The sequence below is a fragment of the Pseudophryne corroboree genome, chromosome 1, assembly GCF_028390025.1.
Source record: "Pseudophryne corroboree isolate aPseCor3 chromosome 1, aPseCor3.hap2, whole genome shotgun sequence".
Classification (NCBI taxonomy): Eukaryota; Metazoa; Chordata; class Amphibia; order Anura; family Myobatrachidae; genus Pseudophryne; species Pseudophryne corroboree.
This window is the reverse complement of record NC_086444.1, coordinates 202,682,896-202,704,975: the sequence shown is the minus strand read 5'-3', so window position 1 is coordinate 202,704,975 and position 22,080 is coordinate 202,682,896. Positions and strand designations below refer to the sequence as shown.

The 22,080-nt window shown below is 45.1% G+C and overlaps 1 protein-coding gene and 1 long non-coding RNA gene across 5 annotated transcripts in view; one reads left to right on the top strand and one right to left on the bottom strand.

Moving 5' to 3' along the window:
* MCTP1 (multiple C2 and transmembrane domain containing 1) overlaps positions 1–22,080 on the top strand; it is a 1,810,807-nt gene that overhangs the window by 1,088,529 nt on the left and 700,198 nt on the right. The window lies entirely within an intron of this gene.
* Positions 1–22,080, bottom strand: part of LOC135061039 (uncharacterized) — a 286,241-nt gene that overhangs the window by 219,483 nt on the left and 44,678 nt on the right. The window lies entirely within an intron of this gene.

Below are 22,080 nucleotides of genomic sequence, written 5' to 3'. Positions count from 1 at the left end.
AATGAGATGGGGATATGGTCAGTGGAGATCCATTGTGAAAGGATCGTTTTTTTGGTAGCAGCCGCCAGTTTAATTAATAAAATACGTTGTCCCTTGGACAGACCGGTGTTGGGCGAATTCGGGAATATGCCCCAGAATGCCCATGTCTTAGTGACAGTAAATTGTAGCTGTAAGTCGGTCGTGATATAGGATTGGAGTGCCTGCCAAAGTGTACGTACCTTGGGACATGACCACAGACAGTGTACAAGATCTGCTTCTGAAGCAGTGCACTTGAAACAATGAGATGAGGAGGCTGCTCCGATGAGGTGTCGTAGTTTAGGAGTAATATATGCTCTATGTAGAATTTTCTGGTGCATTTCTGAGTATGAAACTGAGCCTAGTGTTTTATCTAAGTAGGTGTTGGCCTCTAGAATCAGCTTCATGGTGAGGTCTGGGAATTCCAGTTTCCATTTTAGGAGGCCTACTGAGCCAGATTCCACATTTAATAGAGTGCGGGAGTGTGTGAATATGAGCACTGTGGAGAAATTACCATTTGGGGTGTGTCGTAGTGTTTTGTCCAAGGTATGGGTGGTGTCTTGTATAGATAGTAAAGATGTGACCTTTTGTGCATAGCTACATGCTTGAAGAAAGGGAAAGAGTGGGATTCGTAAGGATGGGAAGCGTGCTATAATTTGGGAGTGTGTAAGTATGGTCAGAGTTTCGGTATGCAGGAAGTGATGAATGTATTTTAGACCTCCATCGTACCAGGTCTGAAATATTGGGGAGGTAGTGTGAGGCTTGAAGTCTGGGTTGCCCCAGAGAGGTAGGAACAGCGATGTATATCGTGATATTTTTAGTCTTGAGCGAATCTGTCGCCAGGCAATACAGGTAGAGGAGATAAGTATGTTGTCTGTCACACAATGCGGTATGGAAGTGGGAGCGGTGTGTAGCAGAGACACTAAGGTCTGGGAGGGGATAAAAGATTGTTCCAGGTGTGTGTTGGCATACACGTCTCGACCACCAATCCAATCTAGAGCGATCCTATAGTTAGCTGCTAAAGCATATGAGTGAAGGCATGGTAAATTTAGGCCTCCAAGAGAACGAGGTTGGCGTAATTTGAATAGTGAGAATCGAGGGTGTTTGTTTGCCCAGATAAATTTGGACAGTGCTTTGTCTAATTGAGCTAACATGTGTTTAGGTGGAATCAGCGGGAGCATCTGTAATACATAAAGGAAGCGGGGAAAGCTTATCATTTTGTATAAGTGACTTCTGCTCGTATATGTGAGAGGAAGGTGGTTCCATCTGGCAAAATCTGTATATGTCCTAGCGAATAGTGGGGGGTAATTAAGTGAGTATAGCTTGGATGGGTGATCAGGGAATATAATCCCTAGGTAAGTAATACAATTGTTTGTGGCCCAGTGAAATGGGAACGTGTCTCCCCACCCTATTTTTATTGAGGGAAAGAAAGCCAAGGCTTCCGTTTTGGAGTGATTAATTTTAAATCCGGAAACTAGTTCGAATGATTCCAGGATGTCGAGTAAGTGTGGTATGGCTTTTCGGGGGTTGCTAAAATAAAGTAAAATGTCATCTGCAAATGCTGAGAATTTAATTTCATGATCAGCTAGTTTTATACCGTGCCATCTGTGTTCTTTATAGAAATGGCGAAGGAGAGGGTCTAAGGCCAAGTTAAATAAGAGGGGGGATAAGGGGCATCCCTGTCTGGTACCTCGATATAAGGAGAATAGTCTCGAGTTGTGAACATTTACTGTCAAAAAGGCCTGGGGTGTTTGATAGATGGTGTGGAATACCTTAATGAAATCAGGACCGAAATTTTGAAGTCCAAGTAATCTGTCTATGTGGGCCCAAGACACTCGGTCAAAGGCTTTATCTGCATCACAGCTCAATACCATATTGTCCTGCTCTAATGAGTTATGCGTTTTATACATGGCTGCCAGTAGTGAGCGAACATTATGTACTGAGTGTCTATTACGCATGAATCCTGTCTGAGCAGGATGTAGCAATTTGGGTAAGATCACTTGGAGACGGGAGGCAAGAATCTTTGTGAATATTTTAAAGTCTTGGTTTAGTAGTGATATTGGCCGGTAGGATGAAACTAATGTATGGTCTTTGTTAGGTTTAGGGAGGACTATAACTCGGGCTGTGTTAAAGCCTGTCGGGGCAGGGTGTCCCTTCAAGAGCGCATTATACAGTTGCCTGAGGTGTTCACTTAAATGTGGGAGAAGTAGCTTGTAATAGGCCGCCGACATACCGTCGGGCCCTGGGGATTTCCCATTTGCTAGAGATTTGATGGTCGATTCTAATTCTGCAGCAGTAACGGGGTTGGTAAGAAATTCTCTATCGCTCTCTGAGAGTGTGGGGAGATTAGCCTGTGTCAGAAAGTCCATGCCAGCCGTAGGGTGGTCTGGCGGTGCAGTGTACAATTTTTCAAAGAAAGTCAGAAAAGTGTCGCTAATTTGTTCCTGTGTCACTGAAGGGGGTCTGCCTGCGTCTCTAATTGAGGAGATATGTTTAGGTGTTGCATGGGTTTTTACCATGTTTGCCAATAACTTCCCTGAGCGATTACCCCAGCGAAAATATTTGTTGGATTGGAAGGAGAGGAATAGCTTGGCCTGTTCAGCACAGAGAGTGTCGTGTATCAGTTTGGTATCTTTATATAATTTTCTGTTAGTTTCAGATGGATCAGTCAACAGTTGGGAATAGGCCGAGGCGACCTGGAGGGATGCCTCTGTCATCCTTTCCCGAAGTTGCCTCTTTCTGGTGGCAACATATGAAATAATAAGAACGGGTTTAGAGGCCTGCCAGAAAAGATTTATGTCATTAATATGTGTTGCGTTATCATGTGTGTAGTTGAGGTATGATTGTGGCAAAAAGAGTTTGAAGTCCTCAGAAGTGGCGAGATATTCAGGGAATCTCCAGATGTATGAGTATTGTCGGGGCGTGGGTAGTGTTATTGTCAAGGTGATAGGGGCATGGTCAGATATGAGAATACTAGCTATGGTGGAGTCTATTATTCTATGTATTGAAGAGGCAGGTATTAGCCAATAATCTAGTCTGGAGAATGTTTTGTGGGGGTGTGAGAAGAAGGAATATTCCCTAGAGTCAGGGTGGAGAAATCTCCATGGGTCCAGGAGTTGTAAAGAGTCTTGCATTAGGGACAGGGAGGGTGGCATGGATCTATTGTAGTTTAGCTGTCTGGGGCCACCAGAGACATCTAGTAGCGGATTCATTGCAATATTAAGGTCTCCCCCTATAATCAGAACTCCCTCCATCCAATCCTGTAGTTTAACAAATATATCCGAGAAAAAGGAATCACTTGGTCCTGTAGGGGCGTAAATACTTGTTAGGGTAAAGGGTTCTCCTTCGATTTCCATCTTTAGAAACAGAAACCTGCCCTCAGGGTCTACCCATTCATCCTTAATCTTATAATTCAAAGATCTACGAAATAGAATAAGTACACCCCTTGTTTTAGTAGTATAGGAGGCGCTTCTGAAGTCACCAACCCAGGTATCTCTAAGTGTGTTAGGGTCATTGAGACGCCAGTGTGTCTCCTGCAAAAATACTATATCAGGACGGAATTTTTTGAGGTGTGTCAATATCTTTTTCCTCTTGATTGGTGTGTTCAGTCCTTCTACGTTCCACGAGACCAATTTAAGAGACGTCTTTGAGCCATCTGTAGAGGCCCCAGTGTCTCCAGGGGCTGGCATCATCCAATGCCTAGTCTAGTGGAACGCAGAAGGAGAAGCCACAAGCGAAAGTCCAATCCCCCGTCCCAGCACGCAAGGGGAGGACAAGAATAACATATCGGGCAAACTAACGGAGTTAGAGTATACATACACTGACCAAACAATGCAATGCAAAAAGAAAACGGTAGCCAATGCGGCCTAGGCCACCAGTCATAACATTTTTTAAATTTTTGAACCCAAGAGGACGGTAATGGTAACCGTCTAACTATAACAGGAATTCTAGTTTGATTAGAGAAAGGGGAGGGGAAGAAAGGTGATAGGAGAAATTTAACAAATTGAATAAATCTGATAAATCTGATAAAGGAACCCCACCATGCCCGCATCTGCGGTAGGTGTGGATAGTTTCCATTTAACCCTGTGTGCAATAACCATATAGTAACAATCAACCATGTGTTATCCATTAGTAAAGAGGGAAAGATAAAGTAACATAGAAAGATACTCAAGTCTAGGAGAGTCAATCAGCGTCGTCCATTCGAGAGTTGGACTGTAGTGTTGAAAGAGATTTGAGAAAGTTCCGAGCAGAATCTGGCGTGTCGAAGAAATGAGGTTTGCCTGCGTGAAAGATTCTCAGTTTTGCTGGGTATAGGAGAGCAAATCTGATGTTTTTAGCATAGAGTTCCTTGCATACAGGGGAGAACTCCCGTTGTTGCGTTGAAACTTGAAAGGAAAAGTCCTGAAAAAGATGAAGCTTGGATTCCTCATATCGTAGATCAGAACATTTGCGGTAGGCTTCCATGATCTTCATTTTGTCAAGGTAGTTTAGTAGCTTGAAAATTACTGGTCTAGGACGGGACTAGGAGGATTGCGAAGATTGCGAAGACTGCCTGTCTGGGCCAATGCGGTGGGCTCGTTCCACTAGATAAGAGGTGGGGGATGAGGGCAGGTCTAGGGTTGTGGGAAGCCAGCGAGTAACCAAATCCAGTAGGTCTGCCTGTCTGACTGATTCCGGCAGACCAATCAGGCGTAAGTTGTTCCGGCGGTTCCGGTTTTCTAAATCTTCGATCTTATCGGCCATGGCTACTAGGGTGTTGTCGTGTGTTTGTTGTTGGGATTGAATCGTCTGATAATCGTCTTCCAAGGTAGATATTCGGTCCTCGACCTCAGCCAGGCGTTGGGTGTGTTGGGTCAGTTGAGCTGCTGCAGACGTAATTGCCTCCATCAGAGGTGCTAATTTTGCGTCTAGTAAAGGTGATATGATGTCTGATATTTCTCTGGCTCTCTGTATTGAGGATGGACTAGCATGGATGTCAGCAGGTGCCATTTCGTCAGTGACTCGCCTGCTCGGAGAGGATGGAGACCCCTGTAGAGTAGGGCTGAGCTCCCTTTCTTTAGCCGTTGATTTATTTTTGTTTTGAGAGTTCTTGTTTGCGCGTAGCGTTTTGGCCACATATTTTTCCATGATAGGGGATCCGGTCCAATCGTGGTGATATGCAAGGGGGGTTCAGTGACCACCGATGTCTCGCTGGGGATTAAAAGTTCCTTAGGGGTACGTCAGGTAGGGATTTGAGGAGTTATATGTTGTTTTGGGCCCAGGTAGCGACCAGCGCGGTACCTGGCAGATTCCTTGTTCTGTTTTGTTTGATTTTTGAATTTGGTCTATTGGTGGAGATTAATGCTTATGGGGTTACAGCTGGAGGGTGGCAGGTTATCAGTATCGTCACCGGCATTAGCTAGGTGATGGTCCCGATCAGTGGGGTAGTGGATATCGGGTCTGAGTCCTGTATGTCCTCTAGGGGACAGGAGGGTTCAGGCAGTCTATGTTGTCAGTCAGAGAAGTAGGGAGTTGCTGCTTCTGTGGTCGCCCCTGTCGTTTTTTAAAATAATTCTGCACCACCAAATTCAATGTATGTGCAAAACATGGGACTTGCTGGAATATGCCCAGATGTAATGCACGCACAATATTGCTGGCGTTGTCCGATGTCACAAATCCCCAGGAGAGTCCATTTGGGGTAAGCCATTCTGCGATGATGTTCCTCAGTTTCCGTAAGAGGTTGTCAGCTGTGTGCCTCTTCTGGAAAGCGGTGATACAAAGCGTAGCCTGCCTAGGAACGAGTTGGCGTTTGTGAGATGCTGCTACTGGTGCCGCCGCTGCTGTTCTTGCTGCGGGAGGTAATACATCTACCCAGTGGGCTGTCACAGTCATATAGTCCTGAGTCTGCCCTGCTCCACTTGTCCACATGTCCGTGGTTAAGTGGACATTGGGTACAACTGCATTTTTTAGGACAATTGCTTACTGGAAGTAGTACAAGTGGTCTTCCGACTTCCCCTCTGGGATGACGATCGACTCCCAGCAGCAACAACAGCAGCGCCAGCAGCAGTAGGCATTACACTCAAGGATGCATCGGAGGAATCCCAGGCAGGAGAGGACTCGTCAGACTTGACAGTGACATGGCCTGCAGGACTATTGGCTTTCCTGTGTAAGGAGGAAATTGACACTGAGGGAGTTGGTGGGGTGGTTTGCAGGAGCTTGGTTACAAGAGGAAGGGATTTAATGGTCAGTGGACTGCTTCCGCTGTCATCCAAAGTTTTTGAACTTGTCACTGACTTATGATGAATGCGCTGCAGGTTACATGTAAGGGAGGATGTTCCGAGGTGGTTAACGTCATTAACCCTACTTATTACAGCTTGACAAAGGCAACACACGGCTTGACACCTGTTGTCCGCATTTTTGTTAAAATAATTCCACACCGAAGTGGTGATTTTTTTTTGTAATTTGACCAGACATGTCAATGGCCATATTCGTCCCACGGACAACAGGTGTCTCCCCGGGTGCCTGACTTAAACAAACCACCTCACCATCAGAATCCGTCTTGTCAATTTCCTCCTCAGCGCCAGCAACACCCATATCCTCATCCTGGTGTACTTCAACAGTGACATCTTCAATTTGACTATCAGGAACTGGACTGCGGGTGCTCCTTTCGCACTTGCAGGGGGCGTGCAAATGGTGGAAGGCGCCACCTCTTCCCGTCCAGTGTTGGGAAGGTCAGGCATCGCAGCCGACACAATTGGACTCTCCTTGGTGATTTGTGATTTAGAAGAACGCACAGTTCTTTGCTGTGCTTTTGCCAGCTTAAGTCTTTTCATTTTTCTAGCGAGAGGATGAGTGCTTCCATCCTCATGTGAAGCTGAACCACTAGCCATGAACATAGGCCAGGGCCTCAGCCGTTCCTTGCCACTCCGTGTCGTAAATGGCATATTGGCAAGTTTACGCTTCTCCTCAGACGCTTTTAATTTAGATTTTTGGGTCATTTTACTGAACTTTTGTGTTTTGGATTTTACATGCTCTCTACTATGACATTGGTCATCGGCCTTGGCAGACGACGTTGATGGCATTTCATCGTCTCGGCCATGACTAGTGGCAGCAGCTTCAGCACGAGGTGGAAGTGGATCTTGATCTTTCCCTATTTTACCCTCCACATTTTTGTTCTCCATTTTTTTATGTGTAGAATTATATGCCAGTATCAATAGCAATGGCCTACTACTATATATACTCCGCACAACTGAAATGCACCACAGGTATGGATGGATAGTATACTTGACGACACAGAGGCAGGTATAGCAGTGGCCTACTGTACCGTACTGCTATATATTATATACTGGTGGTCAGCAAACTGTGCAAAACTGAAATGCACCACAGGTATGGATGGATAGTATACTTGACGACACAGAGGTAGGTAGAGCAGTGGCCTACTGTACCGTACTGTTATATATTATATACTGGTGGTCAGCAAACTGTGCAAAACTGAAATGCACCACAGGTATGGATGGATAGTATACTTGACGACACAGAGGTAGGTAGAGCAGTGGCCTACTGTACCGTACTGCTATATATTATATACTGGTGGTCAGCAAACTGTGCAAAACTGAAATGCACCACAGGTATGGATGGATAGTATACTTGACGACACAGAGGTAGGTAGTGCAGTGGCCTTCTGTACCGTACTCCTATATATTATATACTGGTGGTCAGCAAAATTATGCACAGTACTCCTACTATATACTACAATGCAGCACAGATATGGAACGTTTTTCAGGCAGAGAACGTATAATACTGATGGTCACTGGTCAGCAAAACTCTGCACTGTACTCCTCCTATATAATACTGCTGGTCCCCAGTCCCCACAATAAAGCAGTGTGAGCACAGATATATGCAGCACACTGAGCACAGATATGGAGCATTTTTCAGGCAGAGAACGTATAATACTGGTGGTCACTGGTCAGCAAAACTCTGCACTGTACTCCTCCTATATAATACTGCTGGTCCGCAGTCCCCACAATAAAGCAGTGTGAGCACAGATATATGCAGCACACTGAGCACAGATATGGAGCGTTTTTCAGGCAGAGAACGTATAATACTGGTGGTCACTGGTCAGCAAAACTCTGCACTGTACTCCTCCTATATAATACTGCTGGTCCCCAGTCCCCACAATAAAGCAGTGTGAGCACAGATATATGCAGCACACTGAGCACAGATATGGAGCGTTTTTCAGGCAGAGAACGTATAATACTGGTGTTCACTGGTCAGCAAAACTCTGCACTGTACTCCTCCTATAATACTGCTGGTCCCCAGAATAAAGATATTTGCAGCCCCCTGAAAGTTCTGAAACAAAGTGAGAGGACGCCAGCCACGTCCTCTCACTATCATTTCCAATGCACGAGTGAAAAATGGCGGCGACGCGCGGCTCCTTATATAGAATCCGAATCTCGCGAGAATCCGACAGCGGGATGATGACGTTCGGGCGCGCTCGGGTTAACCGAGCAATACTGGAGTATCCGAGTATGCCTCGGACCCGTGTAAAATGGGTGAAGTTCGGGGGGGTTCGGATTCCGAGGAACCGAACCCGCTCATCACTAGTTACATTATACTTCACAATAATTTGGTTTATGATATATTTACCAAGGGGCACAGAACATGTAATGGTTAGCCAAACCTCTGTGGTTGCTGGCCATGCCCCCAGTGTAACCTGGCTACACCTTTAAGCATTGGCCCCTGACAATGCTAAATTCCTTTGTCGTATAAACAACCCTTTATGAAGTCTAAGAACACTGTACGCTGTTTGCTTAAGAAGTACCGTAATGGTACGCTAGTTGCGTAACGATCGCTCAGCCGTAGGCGAGACGCTCAAGCGTCACGTTCGCTCACGGCCCAGTGATCACAGGACACGTTATTGGCTATGACTAGAGTAATGATTCGCTATGGCGTAGCATACGCTCGAGACCACGAGGAGGTCACCAGCGGCGCAGACGCTCACAACGCTATACCTTAATGTTTAAACCTTATACCAATGAAATACACAGAATAACTTAATGTGAATACAGGGTGTAAGTGCAACCTTGTGTAACCTGACTAACTACAAAGCTGCTTGAGCGTCACCGACGCTCAAGTGAACACTTAACACTATAGGAAATACACAGATACTGGTTTAGGTTCCAAAGCCTATTAACTGTATTATATCTAATATATTTGTAAAAGGGGATAACAGTACAAATGATACACTACAATATAACAGAGACTTCCTAACCACAGAACTAAACAATAAATACAAAAAGACAATACTACACTGACCTAAATGCAATACAATACAATACTATCTAATACAATACAATACTAGCCTAGTCTAGGGGAGATATGAGAGAACAGAACAGGGAGAGAGAGAGAGAGAGAGAGATGAGAGAAATTGGCTCACAGAAAGACAATGGTTACGGAGAGAAACTTACGCACAAAGGGTATGATCGCCTGCGCCTCGATATCCAGCTCCCGGCTATCAGCAGATAACCGTTGATGAGAGAGTGAGAGCTGGATGTGGTCGGCCTGCCTATTTATGCCCCACACACAATGCAATCTCCTGGTCCTACAATCCCATTGTCCATTGGCCGAAGGAATTCGGCCCTGCATCATAACAAAAGGTCATAGGGTGATTCATACAGGTGGGCTGTGACGATTTCCAACAGCTCAGGTGGGTGGGAAACTGGGTTTCCCGCCGCATACCTGAGTATGTGTAAATAATAGAAATGGACATAAACTTCTTATGTCCATAACTATTCGCACGAGCGATTAATACGCTCCAAACCAACACCGGAATATTACTAATTAAATACTCTTCCGATGGGTACCAAACACGGCTGTATGATTCCTGTCAGACCCTTCGTACAATACAAAGAGGGATTCCTTTAAACAGGGACCTTCTATATTAACCAAACTTTCAGAATCTATCAAGGGGACCATGATCTACAAACTACATTAATTGTGAACATTTGTAACGAATGAGTCGCACGCTACGACTACATAAACTCTACCGTAAATACGCATACCGCGCCTGCGAGTGCACGCTATTGCGGGTATGCGCCTTCACGGGAGAGCGTACGCATGCGCAGCGCGGACCAGTGTGCGGTGCAAATATGGCAACGTGCATAGAGACATTTTTCTGACTTTGACAGTCCACCCTTTGGCAGTCAATAATAACTGCCACCTTCTAAAATATTTAAGGAGAAAAATGTAAGTCAGGGGTTAATTGATTTCCATGGTTGGGTAGGGGAGAAGAGTGGAGTAGGTGTGAAGAGGGTATGACCTAGTGAGAAAGCAGAAGCATGTGTGTATGAGTCCATGTTTGGAGGGTCATGTATCATCGTGCCGTACGTGTGGTAAATCAAGCTTCGAGGTATTGCGAAGTATACATTTGAATTCCTTCTTATCCTGTGGTACAGGTCTGTGGATGGGCTGTCAAACTCTACCGAGCTCATTTCGGCTGTGGTTGTAACAAAATGGGGATGCACATTTTAGTTGATGATACATGAATGGGGGAGGTATGTGGTTGCTGATATCTGTGCCTGTATTCCCTATCGTCTATGTGTGTCGTTACCTGAGGGTTGTAGAGATGAAGATAAAGAACACTTACGAAAAATGCAATGATATTCTATGTCAGGGAAATGTACATCTGTTGTTGAAGTTGTGTTCGGTATCTGTTGAGAGTCGTCTTCTTTGCGCTGTTTTGCTCCTTAGGCATGAGCAACAAGCTTTGTCAGTGCCATCAGATTTACAAAAATGTTGGGCTAGCGTGAGTTTAAAAATACTAGGGAAACTGGGGATCCATGGCAAAGTTCATCAAGTGTCCATATTTAAAGTTGTCAAATCTTCTTCTTTGGTGCTTGTCTGTTGTCTGTATAGCGTCTCGTCAACTTCCTCGTCCAAGGGGGTCTTTGTATCTTGGAGAAAAGCAGAAAAACAGGTGAAAGAAACGGACCGTATAATCGCATTTTCATCACATTCTGGTTTCTATCATTGGGTCATAAATCAAATCCAGGTTAATTACAGTTTCCTCGCTCCTCAAGCTCATCACTCTTGTACTTTGTTTGCACCTCATTAAAGCCTGCCCGCATCTAAATATCAATCCAATCGATATAACGACACCCAAGATACATAGTAGAAACTTTCCAACATCCATTATGACTCCTTGAGCCCAGTCTCCTAAACCGGAGAACCAATTTCGCGGGTTCAACCATGACACCCAACCAGTCAGCTCATTACCTACAGCAGCAAGGGTGAGATTGTGTTTTCGACGAAATTCCCACTTCAATTGGAGAATATCGTCCATCTTTTGGTCTATGACCTCTACCGGGTCCTCGGTGCTATTTGTGATATACGTGCAACACTTTATGCCGTACTGTGTTGCCAATGTAACACAATATCCGCCTGTTACTGCTGTAAGATAATTAAGAACCATCCTATGCTGAACTAGTTCTGTTTTGTAAGCTTGAAGTTCTCTTCCAGTGTATCTAAACGTGTCATCATACATTTCAGTGATATTATCTAACAAATTGGCGAGTGCGGAAATGTATCTATAATTCATCACACCTCGAGCGGTGCGAGTGAAATCTAACGCTACCAGAACCTGAATCCCGGTGGATTCATGGATAAGATCAGAGGCCGGATGCTCTAACCTTTCTGACAGTTGTCTTTTAACTCGGTGCTCGTAATGAGTGTGAGTATAAGGAGCTTGGGCACCACGGTGTATGTCCTTCATTTTGTCATGTGTTACAGTCATCACTTCAGGCAATACTTTTCCAATATAACACAATCCTTCAGAGTTTGGGGCAAGCCACTTGTACGCCTTTCTCCCGCATATGAAATATGCTTCATCGGGGAGAACATAAGGGACGGAGAAGGACATGATCATGTTACAAACCTTCCAGGTGAAATCTCCTGACCCTAATTCTTCCAACTGCTTAATGCACGTATCAGTTTGTACGATATGTGCACAGTATCCTGGTGATACCTCTCCAACTCTAGTAATCCTATTTCCTAAGGTATATCGATACCGGAAAGATTTTCCTCTACTGGCTATATGGCGTACGAGCTCTGTATCTGTAGGCATTCTATCTGCTCTGTGTGAAAAGGTCATGGTAAGGTTGCTCCATGACACTTCCCAATTTCCCGGTTTTCTGGGATTGGAGATGTTGAAACATAAGAGGGACCTATCCACATGGTATTGGTGGAGTTTCAAACTAGGAGGGCTGGAGATGTTAAACCTCCGATCCACCGGTCTCCCACCACTTAGCTCAAGTACCTCCCCTAACGTTAAAGGAAATGGTACTAGCCCTGATTTGCTGTGACCCTGAGGTACTTGAGAGCATACCCAACAATCTGTTTGGTTTAACACGTTACCCACTAAGGAGTGATAGTCACTCAATGGATGCCGGTCCATATGGATATTAAAACTAGATTGGCATTTCTTTATGCATCCATCTTCAACCAGATTATCACAGAGCCTACAGATACAATTTTCTTCAGCTAACAATCCATCACAATTTCTTCTATCGGATCGTTTTCTGATACTCGCCTTTGCTTGTTGGTTTGGTTGATCTTGGAAAACTACGCCTCCATCATCATAATCGGAACCCATTCCAGAACCTCTTTCGACCTCTATGGTACTCTCGCCGGAACAGACTGCTCTGGTCAACATCATGGTTAACATCAAAATCCGGATCACAGTCTCTTGGGGCAAGTCCATCTTTGAGGAGGAAATAGAGAAGAATGAGAAGGGGGAAAAAGAAATTTTAAGGGAGAGGGGCTGGGAAGTGGAGAAAAACAATAAAAGGGAGAAGGGAGTCGACAACTGCTTTCGGTCTTCAAGGCTCAGGTGCCGCCTCAGTCCTCCTGGAACAGACACTCCAGTGATACAACCTCTACCGTCTGTTCCTTATCACGGGACTTCTCTGGATCAGCAACCTTTTTGCAGTGGGATGAATGGACCCAAGTCTCTCTCTCAGCAACCTTCAATGCTGTGGTGCTAGTCAATAAGACCTGGTATGGTCCTTCCCATCTATCAATAAGACAACCTGAGCGTAGAAAATTTCGTATCATTACATAATCCCCAGGTTCAATGTCATGACAATTACTACCTGGTAGATCAGGAATCACCAACTTCAGATTATCATTTTGACTCCTCAACTGTTTACTCATGTTAATTAAGTATTTTACAGTTACTTCATTGTTACATTTCAAATCATCCTGAGGGTTAATCATGACATGCGGTTGTCGACCAAACAAGATTTCAAAAGGAGACAGATTAAGAGGGGACCTGGGAGTGGTTCTGATGCTATACAAAACAATGGGTAAAGCTTCTGGCCACGTCAATCCTGTCTCTGTCATTACTTTACTCAATTTATTTTTAATAGTGCTGTTCACTCTTTCGACCTTCGCGCTCGCCTGTGGACGGTACGGAGTGTGCAGCTTGCTATCAATACCCATTAATTTACACATTCCTTGAAAGACATCACCTGTAAAATGGGTACCCCTATCACTTTCAATGATTCTAGGGATACCATATCTACATACAAATTCCTGCACAATTTTCTTAGCTGTAAACATAGCGGTATTTGTAGCTGCTGGAAAAGCTTCGACCCAATTCGAGAAAACATCTATACAAACAAGTACATATTTCAAATTTCGACATGGGGGTAATTGAATGAAGTCAATTTGTATTACCTGGAAAGGGCCGCCGGCAGGTGGGATATGGGATGGTTCTGTAGGTATTGCTTTTCCAATATTCTTTCTCAGACAGGTAAGGCATGACATTGCTCTTTTACCCGCATGAGAGGAGAATCCTGGGGCGCACCAGTATGCTCTTACCAATTTGCACATCCCCTCCTTGCCTAGATGAGTCAGCCCGTGAGCTGCTTCAGCCAGACATGGAAGGTATGCCCTGGGGGCCACCGGTTTACCATGTCCATCCGTCCAGAGCCCTGAGGACTCCTTGCCATATCCCTTTGCCTTCCAGACTGCTCTTTCCTGTGTGGAACACAAATTCTGCATCTCACACAACTTTTGTGTGTTGATGGTATTAAATACCATCAGTTGTGTGGTGTCTGTCTGTATGGGGGTAGCAGCTGCAAGCTTTGCGGCTTCGTCTGCTCGGCTGTTACCAAGTGACACTGGGTCTTGACTATATGTATGTGCTTTACATTTGATAACAGCCACTCTGTCGGGTTCCTGTATCGCTGTTAGAAGCCTTTTTATATGAGCTGCATGCGCTATCGGTGTGCCAGCTGCCGTCATGAAATTTCTGAGCCGCCATAGGGCTCCGAAATCATGGACTACCCCGAAGGCGTATCTAGAATCGGTGTAGATATTGGCTGACTTACCCTTAGCCAATTCACATGCTCTGGTTAGGGCGACCAGTTCAGCAACCTGGGCTGAGTGAGGTGGGCCTAGCGGTTCCGCTTCTATGGTGTCTTGGTCATCTACGACTGCGTATCCAGTACACAAGTCTCCCGAGTCTGACTGTCTATGACAACTACCGTCCGTGTAGAACGTGAGTTCTGCATCTTCCAGTGGGTTGTCACTGATGTCAGGCCTTGCGGTAAAATTTTGGGTCAAATATTCCATACAATCATGTGTATCTTCCTTTGCATTAAATCCTCCTTCCCCATCACTCTCACCTTCCACCCTTTGTGTCTGACCAGGCACACCTGGGAGAAATGTTGCAGGGTTTAATGCACTGCATCTCCTTATGGTGATGTTTACTGGGGCCATTAATGCCAATTCCCATCTTGTAAACCTTGCAGATGAGACGTGTCTGGTTTGGGCAGAATTCAATAAGGCAGATACCGCATGCGGTGTATGGATTGTGAGGTTGTGGCCTAGCACGACATCTTCGCTTTTTGTCACTAGCAATGCTATCGCCGCAACGCTACGCAAGCATGTGGGGAGGGATCGCGCTACCGTATCTAGCTGAGCGCTGTAGTATGCAACTGGCCTGCTGGCGTCACCGTGTTTTTGGGTTAGTACACCTGCTGCGCACCCAGCACTTTCTGTTCCGTATAGTTCAAAGGGTTTCCCATAGTCTGGCATACCTAGTGCTGGTGCCTGCGTTAGGCATTGCTTAAGTCTCTCAAATGCTGTTTCAGATTCGTCTGTATGCGAAATCCGATCAGGTTTGTTTGAAGAGACCATTTCCTGCAAAGGTAGCGCCAATATGGAAAACCCTGGGATCCAATTACGGCAATACCCACACATTCCTAGAAACGTCCTGATCTGTTGTTGGGTTTGTGGCAGTGTCATGTCTCTAATGGCTTGGATTCTATCAGCGGTCAGGTGTCTCAGTCCTTGTGTTAGACAGTGTCCCAAATATTTTACCTTAGCTTGGCATAATTGCAACTTGTCTTTGGAAACCTTGTGACCTGTGTCTGAAAGATGAAACAGGAGCTGTTTCGTATCCTTCAGGGATGCCTCCAATGAATCAGAACACAGTAGTAGATCATCCACGTACTGTATCAACACTGATCCACTCTCCGGTTGGAAAGACTGTAAACAATCATGCAAAGCCTGAGAAAATATACTTGGACTATCTATGAAACCTTGGGGTAACCGAGTCCACGTGTATTGGACTCCTCTGTATGTGAATGCAAACAAATATTGACTGTCAGGGTGCAGAGGTACCGAAAAGAATGCGGAGCAGAGGTCAATAACAGTGAAAAATTTGGCAGTGGGAGGAATTTGCATTAGGATGACAGCTGGATTAGGCACTACGGGGAACTGACTCTCAACTATTTTGTTAATCCCCCTTAGATCTTGCACTAGCCTGTAACCCCTCCCCCCACTCTTTTTAACAGGGAAGATGGGACTATTTGCTGTGCTGGACGTTCTTACTAGAATGCCCTGTTGTAGCAAGCGCTCTATTACTGGGAAAACTCCTAACTCCACCTCTGGCTTCAGAGGATACTGTGGGATTTTTGGAGCTATCCTACCATCTTTTACTTGTACAACTACTGGAGCTACATTTGCCATTAATCCAGTGTCCTGTCCATCTTTTGTCCAAAGTGACTCTGGTATCTGAGATGTCATCTCTTCTACTTGGGATGGATTCCTATTTGTCATAATGGAATGTGACATTAATTTTGATAGGGAGTCTAACATGTCTCGTACTTCCTGAGCGTGATTCTCAGGTATGTCCAAGAATACACCTTCAGGAGTACAATAAATGACGCAACCCATTTTACATAGTAAGTCTCTTCCCAGGAGATTAGTTGGTGCCGATGCAGCCAGCAAAAAGGAATGCTTGGTATGCAAAGGCCCTATTGTAATCTCGGCTGGTTTGCTAACAGGGTAGTGCTGGACTACTCCTGTTACTCCCATGGCTGGAATTGTCCTACCAGTGGTTCTCATGCCCACTGTCGAATTTATCACTGACTTGGCCGCCCCTGTGTCTACAAGAAAGTTTAAAGTTTTACCAGCTACATTGATTGCAATCTCTGGTTCGCTTCCAAGACTAGCAATCAACTTAACTGGGTGCAGATTACAGGTATGGCCACACCCCTATTGGGTATGCTGACCTCCCTGAATCCCGTTGGCAGCAACTACTTGTGAGGGGGTTAGCTGGGAACTACCAGAGGCATGCCAACCTCTGTTCGGGGGGTATCTTTTTGTTTCCCCTGTATGTGGCTCAAAACTCCGCCTCTGTGGACCCTGCTCCCATTGTCGTGTGTTGTGTTGTTGTCTAGGGGGTTGAAAAGATCTTTGTACATTCTTTGTTCTACATTCTCGTGCAAAGTGTCCCGGTCTGTTACAAGAAAAACATGTTATTACACTTGCCTTACCCACAGGATTCGGTGGTACATACGCAGGCTGCCTTGTGGTCAGCGCCTGTATACTTACGGACATCAACTTATCACTTTGCGACTCCCTGTGCCTAGTGATATTTCTGTCGTGATCAATAGCAGCCTCTCTCAATGTGGACACTGACAGACCTCGCCAGCATGGTTGCGTGGTCTGTACCCTAGCTTTCAATGTTTCTTTCAAACCATCCATCAGTACAGATACTGCTACTTCTCGATGGTTTGGGTTGGTCTTAATGTCTTCTATACCAGTGTACTTTGCCATTTCTAATAGTGCCCGGTGAAAATATTCTGTTGCCGTTTCGGACTCCTTTTGCTTAATGGAAAATATTTTATTCCATTTAACAACGGCAGGGAAATACTCCTTTAGCTGTAAATTTATCCTTTTTACATTATCCTTGTTGTACACGTCTGTAAGCGGTACATCTTTATCCAATGCACAGTCAGCTAAAAATTGAGTTGCGTCAACATTGGAAGGTAAACAAGCTCTTAGCAGTATCTGCCAATCCTTGTTGTTGGGTTCTACAGTGTTACCTAGATCCCTGATGTATTTTTGGCTAGCAACTAAATCCTTCCTGGGGTCAGGAAATTCGGACACTATTGTTCTTAATTCCATTCTGGAAAATGGAGTGTACATGGCAATGTTCCTTATGGGAGTGGCTCCAGACACATCTGTTTTTCCATTGGGAACTGCTATTACCCTTACAGGAGCAATTCTAACAGCCTCTTCCTGTGTAGATTCTACAGCTTGTTGTGGTACAATTGTTTCAGTGTAGTGCATGGTGCCGTACTTACCCGTTGACACGACCTCACCTATCCCTCCGCTAGGGGCTTTCACTAATCTCGTGGGTGTCGCTGTGCCTACTGTGGTCTCTGCTATGGTGGCTGCAAGAGAGAGAGCTGAAATTGTTGCTGAATCGTCTTCTTGATCACACTCCTGAGGAAGGTTCAAAACAGGGTACATCTTGCACGGGTTAATACTTGCATGAGTTATTTGGTTAACATCATTAACATTTACAAGGTTACTAAGAGTTTTTGTTTTATAACCCAGTGCGTTTCTCTCCGTAATCAACTTCTCTCCTGCAATGTATGGTGGAGGAGGAGCTGTGGCTATCAGCTTCCTGACTGCCCCAGATCCTGCCGCCAGAGCCAAACCTCTCTGTATCTCACCTTCCTGGTGCCATAACTGTAAATAATCATGATGTTGAATTCGTCTCTTTGCTGATTTTACGAGACATATCCTCCTCCTTAAATTTTGTAACACTTCTGGACTAAAGCTACCTATTCTTGGGAATTTGTCCCTGTCTTGTACAGTCATTCTCTCCCATTCATCACATAAAGATTCGGTGTGACTTCCATATTTTTCACACATTACATATCGTGCCGACCCAACTGGTCGGTTCACAGAATCAACCTGAACCAGGGTTGATCGCCCCCTACCTGAGCAACTGGCCCCCATAGTCTGCAGGTGTTGCTTAGTCCTCCTTGGATCTCTGTATCAAGGTTTTCAGCAAGCCTTTTCAGACAACCAAATTACTCCACAGTAGGCCGGCGGTGGCGGTTTACCGAGTACCCCACTCACTCGCCCACCTCGACCAATACGACCTGATCACACCGACGTGGTGCTGGCGTACTCGATACAGGGCCCCTATGGAACCTTCAGTTTACTGGAACATATGAGGGTTACCCGCAGGACACTTACTCTTTCCAGTAAAGGTGGGGTTGTTAGATAGTTCCTGAGTGACCAGCGAACTTCCCTTCCAAAAATAAAAAATTACACAAATCACGTCAGAATGTACAAATAGCGTTTGTGACCACTTTACTCTAATGGTATTAGGTCAGATTACTAACTACTGCACACAATTACATGCGGTCCAATCGTTCAGTACATAAGCACTACCTGTTATGTACTGAGAGATTAATGGAATCGATGTTTCCGGCCGCGATTCCTTCAGCAAGAGCTTGTATGGCCTATATGGGTTCTGCACCAACACCCCAGGCGTTGTGCCACTGGACTTTTATAGCGGACCTTTTAGTACCTTGTGACCTCCTGGTCTTGACCTTATGACCTCCTGGTCTTGTTACCTTATGGTCCGCTATACTCTAATGCTCAAATATTATTTAACCAGGGATGCCTCCCTAGCCACCGTATATGTCACTTACACGTATGTCCCTTGACGAGTACCCGGCTTTCCTTTTGGTTCCACCTTAAAGTTGTATAAACTTATGTATACAAAACCACACTCACTCAACACATGTACACTTTGTTTCTATATCTATTTCTGCGCAGAAATTGTCTTCAGTCCAACAGTGTTACCAATTAGGAGCAGGATCTGTTAAACTAAATTTCAGATTTTTTCCAAAAATAGATTTGCGTTATTTACCGCGTCGCGTTATCTACCGCTGTGCGTTACTTATCGCCTTTGCGCTAATTATCGCTTTGCGCTAATTCAACTTTTCGTGACTTGAGCTACGTGAGCGTAACCGGACGCTACGTTGCGTAATGTACGCTGCGTGCGTCTGCCTTTTGGATTGCGTACGCTAGTCTTTGTTAGCGACACGTGTACGCAATGCAAAGATCCACCGTAACACAATATATACTTTTATCAATGTAAATGATCCCTGATCATCTACCGCAATCCACACTGACTGCCTTGTATCTCAGACAAATCGTGTGTTGTTCTATACTTTAACTATTACCTCTACTATGAAATAACAGCAAATCTCTTTTAGCACTTTCTATCAACTATAAAAATTTGGCAAACAGGAATAGTGATATACGAAAATGAAACAGAAATGCAGATATGTGTATGCGTGCGTGTATACGCAAGACAGAAGAGAAATAAAACAGTTTTAAAAGACACAAGCGTTTTGTTCTTACTTCCGGTTCCCGGATTCCTTCAGCACTCTTTATCTAAGCGAAGCAGACGCTTATCCCGTCAGCACTGGGAGACAACCTCCCACCCTTTGCTGGGGGATAATGTCTGCTGATCTACCTAGTGCAGATATGAGAAGGATAGGACGAGTCCCCAATTGACAATGCTAAATTCCTTTGTCGTATAAACAACCCTTTATGAAGTCTAAGAACACTGTACGCTGTTTGCTTAAGAAGTACCGTAATGGTACGCTAGTTGCGTAACGATCGCTCAGCCGTAGGCGAGACGCTCAAGCGTCACGTTCGCTCACGGCCCAGTGATCACAGGACACGTTATTGGCTATGACTAGAGTAATGATTCGCTATGGCGTAGCATACGCTCGAGACCACGAGGAGGTCACCAGCGGCGCAGACGCTCACAACGCTATACCTTAATGTTTAAACCTTATACCAATGAAATACACAGAATAACTTAATGTGAATACAGGGTGTAAGTGCAACCTTGTGTAACCTGACTAACTACAAAGCTGCTTGAGCGTCACCGACGCTCAAGTGAACACTTAACACTATAGGAAATACACAGATACTGGTTTAGGTTCCAAAGCCTATTAACTGTATTATATCTAATATATTTGTAAAAGGGGATAACAGTACAAATGATACACTACAATATAACAGAGACTTCCTAACCACAGAACTAAACAATAAATACAAAAAGACAATACTACACTGACCTAAATGCAATACAATACAATACTATCTAATACAATACAATACTAGCCTAGTCTAGGGGAGATATGAGAGAACAGAACAGGGAGAGAGAGAGAGAGAGAGAGAGATGAGAGAAATTGGCTCACAGAAAGACAATGGTTACGGAGAGAAACTTACGCACAAAGGGTATGATCGCCTGCGCCTCGATATCCAGCTCCCGGCTATCAGCAGATAACCGTTGATGAGAGAGTGAGAGCTGGATGTGGTCGGCCTGCCTATTTATGCCCCACACACAATGCAATCTCCTGGTCCTACAATCCCATTGTCCATTGGCCGAAGGAATTCGGCCCTGCATCATAACAAAAGGTCATAGGGTGATTCATACAGGTGGGCTGTGACGATTTCCAACAGCTCAGGTGGGTGGGAAACTGGGTTTCCCGCCGCATACCTGAGTATGTGTAAATAATAGAAATGGACATAAACTTCTTATGTCCATAACTATTCGCACGAGCGATTAATACGCTCCAAACCAACACCGGAATATTACTAATTAAATACTCTTCCGATGGGTACCAAACACGGCTGTATGATTCCTGTCAGACCCTTCGTACAATACAAAGAGGGATTCCTTTAAACAGGGACCTTCTATATTAACCAAACTTTCAGAATCTATCAAGGGGACCATGATCTACAAACTACATTAATTGTGAACATTTGTAACGAATGAGTCGCACGCTACGACTACATAAACTCTACCGTAAATACGCATACCGCGCCTGCGAGTGCACGCTATTGCGGGTATGCGCCTTCACGGGAGAGCGTACGCATGCGCAGCGCGGACCAGTGTGCGGTGCAAATATGGCAACGTGCATAGAGACATTTTTCTGACTTTGACACCCCTATAGCAGCATTCCCCCGGTGGGCCCTTCATGCCCCAGTCCAACACTGTATCTCTCTCTCCAAGGTGTGATACATCTCACCCATAGACATACTGTAGATGGAACTGTGGACAATGTTAATATATTCCATATAATAATCTTGCATATGTATATCCATGGTTGAAATCCCAGTTGCTACTTTCACCTACAGGTGTCTTCATTTCCATTTGTGGACTTTATGATAAATTTCCCTGCAAGGGGACTCACAGCGCTCGCACCACTGCCGGCATTCTTGCAGGCGGGATGCCGCCGTCGGGACACTGACAGCCGGTATGCCGTATATGTATTCCATTAGTACTGATGCTCTGTGTCTCTTCTCCGGCCGGCACTGGAAGAGAGATCTCGATAGCATTGCGAAATCTCCTATGCAGCACAGACCCAGCAGCCACCACAGCCAGGGACAGCTCTGTCCCTGGCTGTGGTGTATGGGCAATGATGAAACCGATAGCTGCAGGTGTCGGAACGGTCAGTTCTTACATTGCCCTGCATATCGACGTCCTGTCTTGTGGATAGCAGCGCTGATATAGACAGGGGCGCATAGCCACCCCTGTCATTGTACACATGCCCACCACTGTCATACATTGGGGGAAACTGTATCAGCGCACATAACGTGCACTGATACCTCTTCCCACCCCACCCCCCTCCGATATCAACCTTTAATACATTTTCCCAAAGTACCAACCAATCAGTTCCTAACTGT